At 45.4% G+C, this 6,435-nt stretch overlaps 1 protein-coding gene across 1 annotated transcript in view; it reads right to left on the reverse strand.

Moving 5' to 3' along the window:
* Positions 1-4,558: 4,558 nt before the first annotated feature.
* The window catches only part of LOC138157835 (anosmin-1-like), a 47,050-nt gene continuing 45,173 nt past the window's right edge, over positions 4,559-6,435 (reverse strand). Inside the window, exon 10 of the mRNA XM_069083644.1 lies at positions 4,559-5,965. The gene's annotated coding sequence lies outside the window, so the exon portion shown is untranslated. The remainder of the gene's footprint in view (positions 5,966-6,435) is intronic.

The raw sequence follows: 6,435 nt of genomic DNA on the forward strand, positions 1-6,435 counted from the left end.
AAAGCATTTTAAAAAAAATGAATAAGATACTGGAAAACAATTGATGAGGTATGGGCTCTGGGAGCCACCTTGAGCTCTCCTTGAGTCCTAGAGGTACAGTACAGGCTCTGGGAACCTCCCTTGGACTCTTGATTGAATCATCCCATTTGATGAGGCAGGTCTGTTGCTAGACTTTCCACCCTTGAACTGGCCTAGCCCACCATTGTCTGTAGCCTCCAGCTACTTCCCACCCTTAATCACTCATTGACCTCATTAACTCCTCCTGAAGACTTTCCCCAAACTCCTCCTCTAGACCCCATCTCACACCACTTGGAGTACCATAGAATGCCATAGAATAGTGAGAGCGTCATGGAAGAGTGGGAGCACCTTAAAATTTTCTAGCACAGACTTACTGTTTCTAATGCAAACTAACTTTTAATAAATTTTACTTTTCTTTGGCTGAGAAGACTTGAGTCGAATTCATTTGGCAGGACCTGGCATGTTGGTATTTTGGGATCTCCAGAGCAACCCTAACGCTCTTAGTGGGTAACCTCTTCAACAACTAGTTGCCCATCTATTGGGGGATGGCTAAACAAGGTATGTTATATGATTGTAATGGAATATTCGTGAGACTTGATGGATAGGAAGAATTCAGAAAAGCATGAGAAGCTTTATAGGAATGGATAAAGAACCAAGTCAGCAGAGCCAGGAAAACAACCACAATGATGTAAATGGAAAGAACAAAATAAGTTGTATACCATGTACTAATGAAGCTTGGCTCCAAGAAGAAATGAGATGGACGTCCTTTCTTTGCCTGCAGAGGCAGGAGACTATAGGCATGGAGCATCGCATTTATAGTGTCTGACTCAGTTCATATGCTGTTGAGTTTTGCTCAACACATTTTTTTCATCTCTTTTGATTTTTTTGTTATAAGAGAAGGCTTTTTGGGGAGAGGAGAAGGATATATCTGTAAATGAAGGTAAAGCCAACATCAGAGAGCGATTAAAAAACAACCAACCAACAACCCAGAGCTATTCCACAGTGGTCTGGGCTACCTCCCTCTCTAGATAATGGAGTCCCCTTCAGTGGAGGCTGGATGATCACTTGTCATGGGCCCCAGTGGGAGAGAACCGGAAGGGACCTTAGAAATCATTTGCTTCCAGTCTTTTGTTTTTACAACGAAGTGACCAGATCCCTGGGAGAGAAAGTAGCTTGCTTAAGTTCACATGGCTAGCAGAAGCAAACCAGAGCTTAGGACCCCGGTCCCCTGGCTCCAAATCCAGTGGTCCTTCCATTGTCTATTCTGGAGGCCACCAAGGGAGTGCTTGATCTGGGATTGGCTGTTCCCATAGGGAACATATGATGTCTCCCCAGGACGTCATCCATCCCCACAGGACCAGGAAAGATCAGGGAAATGAGGAAGCCTGGTGGTTAGGCAGGAAGGCTGAATGGTGCCCCAGGGGCTCACCATTCTCCATAGTTTCCTATGGTCTCTTTTATGGGAAGATCTCCAGGCATTTTATCAACAGTATTATCAGAGTGGGCATGAAACATTAGCAAGATGTTCAGCCCATTGAAGGGAACACAGACCTTGAAGCAGTCTCAATCAAAGGGGCTCCCAAGCTGTAGGGTGGAAGGCAGATGTGTCCTGGGGTGGGCATCCTTCATCTCCCTCTGGCCAATAGGAAAGCTGATCCTCTGGGGCCCTGTGGGAAGTCAGGCTAGAAGCAGGAAACCAGGGGCAAGTCCCCAAGCTGATGGTCTAGCAAAAAGATCAGGGTCCCAGAAGGAAGGGAAAGCTGAGCTTGCTCCTAGTCAGTGAATGGCCACTGGGATCCTATGGGAGGTAGACAGTGGTTGTGGAGCTGATATATGGGGCCTCACGCCACTGGAGGTTCTGTGATAAGCATCACAGGTCCTGAAAGCTGCTCCTTTCCTTTTAGTAGAGCCCAGTGATAATGAAGTGGGGACTAAACAGACAGACCTGGTATATCAGCAATGCAATATTCACAATGCCTACGGCAATTACAAATATGCTGATGTAGTTAGCAATCACAAAACATATCAGGCTTTCTATATGGGGGATAAAGAGAGAACATTTATTAAAATACCAAAAGACAAAACCAGAAAGTCAAAGCCATCAGAGTAGTTATGAAATTGGCACAGGTAGATAAAGTAGAAAGCACCCACATTCTCAAGCCTTTAAAACAGAACAGGCTACCTCAGGCAAAGGTCCTCCTCTCCCCACTCACAGCAACCACCCAGAGTCCAGGAAGTGTGCTCCCAGCAGCTCCGGCCCCTGGCAGTCCTCAGCAGGAGTCCTTAGCAGAAATTCTGGCTGACTCAAAAAAGGGTTCACACCTCCACCTCGGGACTTCCGCTGCCTCTGCTGCTGCCGCCATCTTTCCGCAACTGCCAGCCACCGCAGGAACTCTCCCTTGACTTCTGCTTCCTCTTGCCCCACCCCCTCCTGCTACTGTCAGCAAGTCCAATGGGGCATGGAAGATCTTTAAATCCCATAACCCTTATACCAGGCCAGTCCATCTGATGAGGAACCCCCTGGAAATCTGATTGAATCTTCCCATTTGATGAAGCATTTGCCTGAGGCCACAAGCATTTCATTATAGCTCAGCCCAATCTCTGTTACTAGCTTAGCGCTCCTTTGTCCAGCTAGCTCCCACCCTTGATCCTCCCAAAATATCTATACAACCTTAAACTAGCCTAACCCTCCACTGTCTGTCATCCCCTGGTAGCCTCCAGCTAGTTCCCACCCCTAATCTCTCTTCACTGGAGTCAGGCCTCATTTGACTCCTGAAGACCCTCCTCAAACTCACCCCTAGATTACTCCCACAACCTTTCTGCATATAAGAGGCCATCTTGCCTCCATAAAAAAAAAAGTCAGAGAATTATCTAGCGCAGATTCACTGTGTCAGATGATTCTGGCCTGCTTGTCCAATGCAAACATCATAGATACCGAGGCTCCTTAAGAGTCTACCCATTATATGGGACAGCTAGGTGCTCCCAGTGAATAGAGCACGGGCCCTCGAGTCAGGAGGACCTGAGTTCAAATCAGACCTCAGACACTAAACATAAAACTAGCCATGTAACCTTGGGCAAGTCACTTAAACTCAACTGCCCTATCTTCCCTCCTCCAAAAGGAAAAAAAAAAGAGTCTATCCATTATGGCGAACCTTTAATAAACTTTGCTTTTCTTTGGCTGAGAGAAGACTTAAGTCAAATTCTTTTGGCAGGACCCGGCATATTGGTATTTTGGGGTCTCGCACATCTTAAACCTCAACATTTTATGGTTCCCTGACCTCTACACCCCTAGACATCTGATAATAGCTGGTGATCACGAAGACTTCACACAAACCACATCATCTGACATTCATGCGGTCTCTACAAGGTAGATCCCACAGTATTATCATCATTCCCATTTTATAGACTTGGAAACCAAGACATCCTTCCACCCTCCCTCCCTTCTTCCATTCCCCACTTCTTCCTTCTTCTCTCCCTCCCTTTCACATCTCTCCCTCCCAAGGAAATCTGAGGTAACATTTATAAGAATATGGAACAAGGAAAGTCATGTTATGTTAAAATATAGTTTTAGATCAACACTCTAAAACAACAGTCACTTAATCTCCAACTTGAAGTTCTTGGGCCACTCCTGGAAAGGCCTGAGAAGACTTCTTTTTTGGGATCAGTCTCTTAATCCTTGAATAGAAAAGCAGGAGTCCTAGGCCAATCCATTTTGAGACCGTAGTTTCCCTACTGAAGCACATAGACATTTTTCCAAAGTGAAAAAGTAGAAAAAGATTTTAGGTTCAAGACAATATTGTGTCTTAACATTTTCAGTTGGGCTAAAAAGGTGGTTTTTGACATGCCACCCAGGACTTGGATTTCTTCTCACTTCTGCAACGAAACATGAAGGGGAAGAGTCTTATTTTCTTCCCTTTAGTCCAAGCACAGACATGTGTGGATGACAGGGTTGGTAGTGAGCAAAGGGAATTGGCAGCCAACACACTTGAAGGTAAGAGATGGATAAGGCAATCACTTACTTTCTGTGTGACTCTGGGAAAGTCTCTTGATGAAATAAAAAATGGATGGAGAGAAAACCTACCCTCCTCAAAAGCCAGCCAACCTTGCTTTCCACCCACCAGGTCAAGACTACCTTGGTAAGCAGAGAAGGTTGGCCTCTCTGTGTGATTACACCTTCCAAGAGGGATTCATTCAACAAGCATTTATTGTTGAGCACAACTTCACCTTCCATTCCCCTAACTGATCTGTAAGCAACAACCCCACCTTCCATTCTCCTAATTGATCTGTAAGCAGGAATTTCAGCACAACTCCACCCTTCCCTCCCCTAATTGATCAGTGGGTGGGAGTTTCAGCCTAGGGAAACATCTCTGCTCCATTCTTCCCCATCCCCTGGTCCCCACCTCCTACCAGGTGTTCCCCATCTTCACCCATTCTGGGTTCCCTGTCCGTCAGCCTAGGGAAAACCTTCTCAGGGGAGGGAAAATTCAAATATACACTGACCAATCACTGATTGTAGTTTCAGCTTATGTAACCTGACTATTGTAATCTTTTAAAAAACTGGCATACTGTTCATGCCAACTTACTGTCTGATTTGGGTATGTGACCCCTGCAGTCCTTCGACAATAAAATCCACTTCCAATTTTAATCTTGGGGATCTTCTGTCTTGCTCCTTTATACTCTACATTATTAATCACCTAATATGTGCTGGGCACTAAGTTAGGATTGGGAATACAAATACACAAACACAGACACACACACACAATTCTTTGCCCTCATGGAGTTTATATTCTTTCTACCTTGTTTGAAGTTCTGATATTTTATTATATAAATGAGTTGGAGAATGGAAATTATATAGGTTCTTTTTTGACCTAGTTTTGAAAGGGGAAATTCTAGAACAGAAGAGATCATTGAGGCTTAAAGAGAAAATAGAGAGTAGCCCCCAGGAAACAAAAGAGCCAGGTTGGGAACACCCAAAGTCAAACTTAATTACTTCACAGATAAAGGACAACCCTGAGACGGGAACTTAACTCTGGCTTGGGAGTCTGAAGACCATAGGTCTAATTCTACCACTGCCACTGACCTCCTGTGTAACCTTGACTAAGTTATTTTTCTTGTGTGGCCCTCAGCTTTCTCAATATAAAATGGTTTGGGTGAGACAGTTGAATTACAAATTTTTCCTAGAGTTTGTCTTGTGCATTGTTGAATTGATAAACTAGAGAATGATTGTGCCATATCATTGTTCATCCTTCGTTCTTTTTTTTTCTTTGAATGGGAGAAGGCATGGTAACTGGGGTTAAGTGATTTGCCCAAGGTCACTTAGCTAGTAAGTGTATCAAGTGTCTGAGGCCAGTTTTGAACTTAGGACTGACTGAAGGAACTAGCCATGGTTAGCCTAGGAATAGAAGATTCAGGGAGAGCATGGTAGCAGTAAAGAAGGCAGGGTGGTTCAGCAGGAAGAATGCTGGCTTTGTTCAGAGGACCTGGGCTCGAATCCCACATCTACCACTTTGTGACCCTGTCAGCCCCTTTTTCCTCAAGTGTAAAATTGGGAGGGTGGCCTGGATGTCTTCTGAATTTCTCTGGAGCACTACATCAGCATCTTGGGAATCTAAATATCCAATGAGATAACCCATGGAAGGGGGGGCCTTGAAAGAAGAGCAGTCCACATGGAAGGGGCTGGCTCTGGAAGTAGTGGGACCCTGCTGAAACCGGTGTCTTCCAAGAGAGGCTGGATGTCCACTTGCCAGGTGTGGTGTAACAGGGAGTCTTCACCAGATAGACAGTTAGACTGGACAGTCACCGAGGCTCCTTCCAACTCTGGGGTTCAGTGTTTGATGAAAATCGGCACTGACCTGCACCAAGGCTTGTCTGGCTGATGCCACGTGGTTGGTGTCGAACAAGATTGGGCCCCAGGTTCACAGGTAAGCACTAGGTCCTCTTAGTCTTCCTAGAAAGAACACGAACACTCACGTTTGTCCTTGTAACTCTGATTCAGCGTGCCTGATGTCTCATCCACATGGGGGCTCAAAATGAATGAATGAATGAATGACATTATGGAAGAATGGATGGATGGATGGATGGATGGATGGATAGATGGATGGATGGATGGATGGATGGATGGATGGATGGATGGTTGGATGGATGGATTGATGGTTGGTTGTTTGGATGGATGGATGTTTGGATGGATGGATGGTTGGTTGGATGGATGGATAGATGGATGGATGGATGGATGGATGGATGGATGGATGGATGGATGGATGGATGGATGGTTGGATGGGTGGATGGTTGGATGGATGGATGGATGGATGGATGGATGGATGGATGGATGGATGGATGGATGGATGGATGGATGGATGGATGGATGGATGGATGGATGGATGGATGGATGGATCGGTGGATGGATGGGTGGATGGGTGG

Source organism: Petaurus breviceps, unplaced genomic scaffold (assembly GCF_028583685.1).
Source record: "Petaurus breviceps papuanus isolate PSGF00001 unplaced genomic scaffold, PetGlider_PUasm1.0 173, whole genome shotgun sequence".
Lineage (NCBI taxonomy): Eukaryota > Metazoa > Chordata > Mammalia > Diprotodontia > Petauridae > Petaurus > Petaurus breviceps.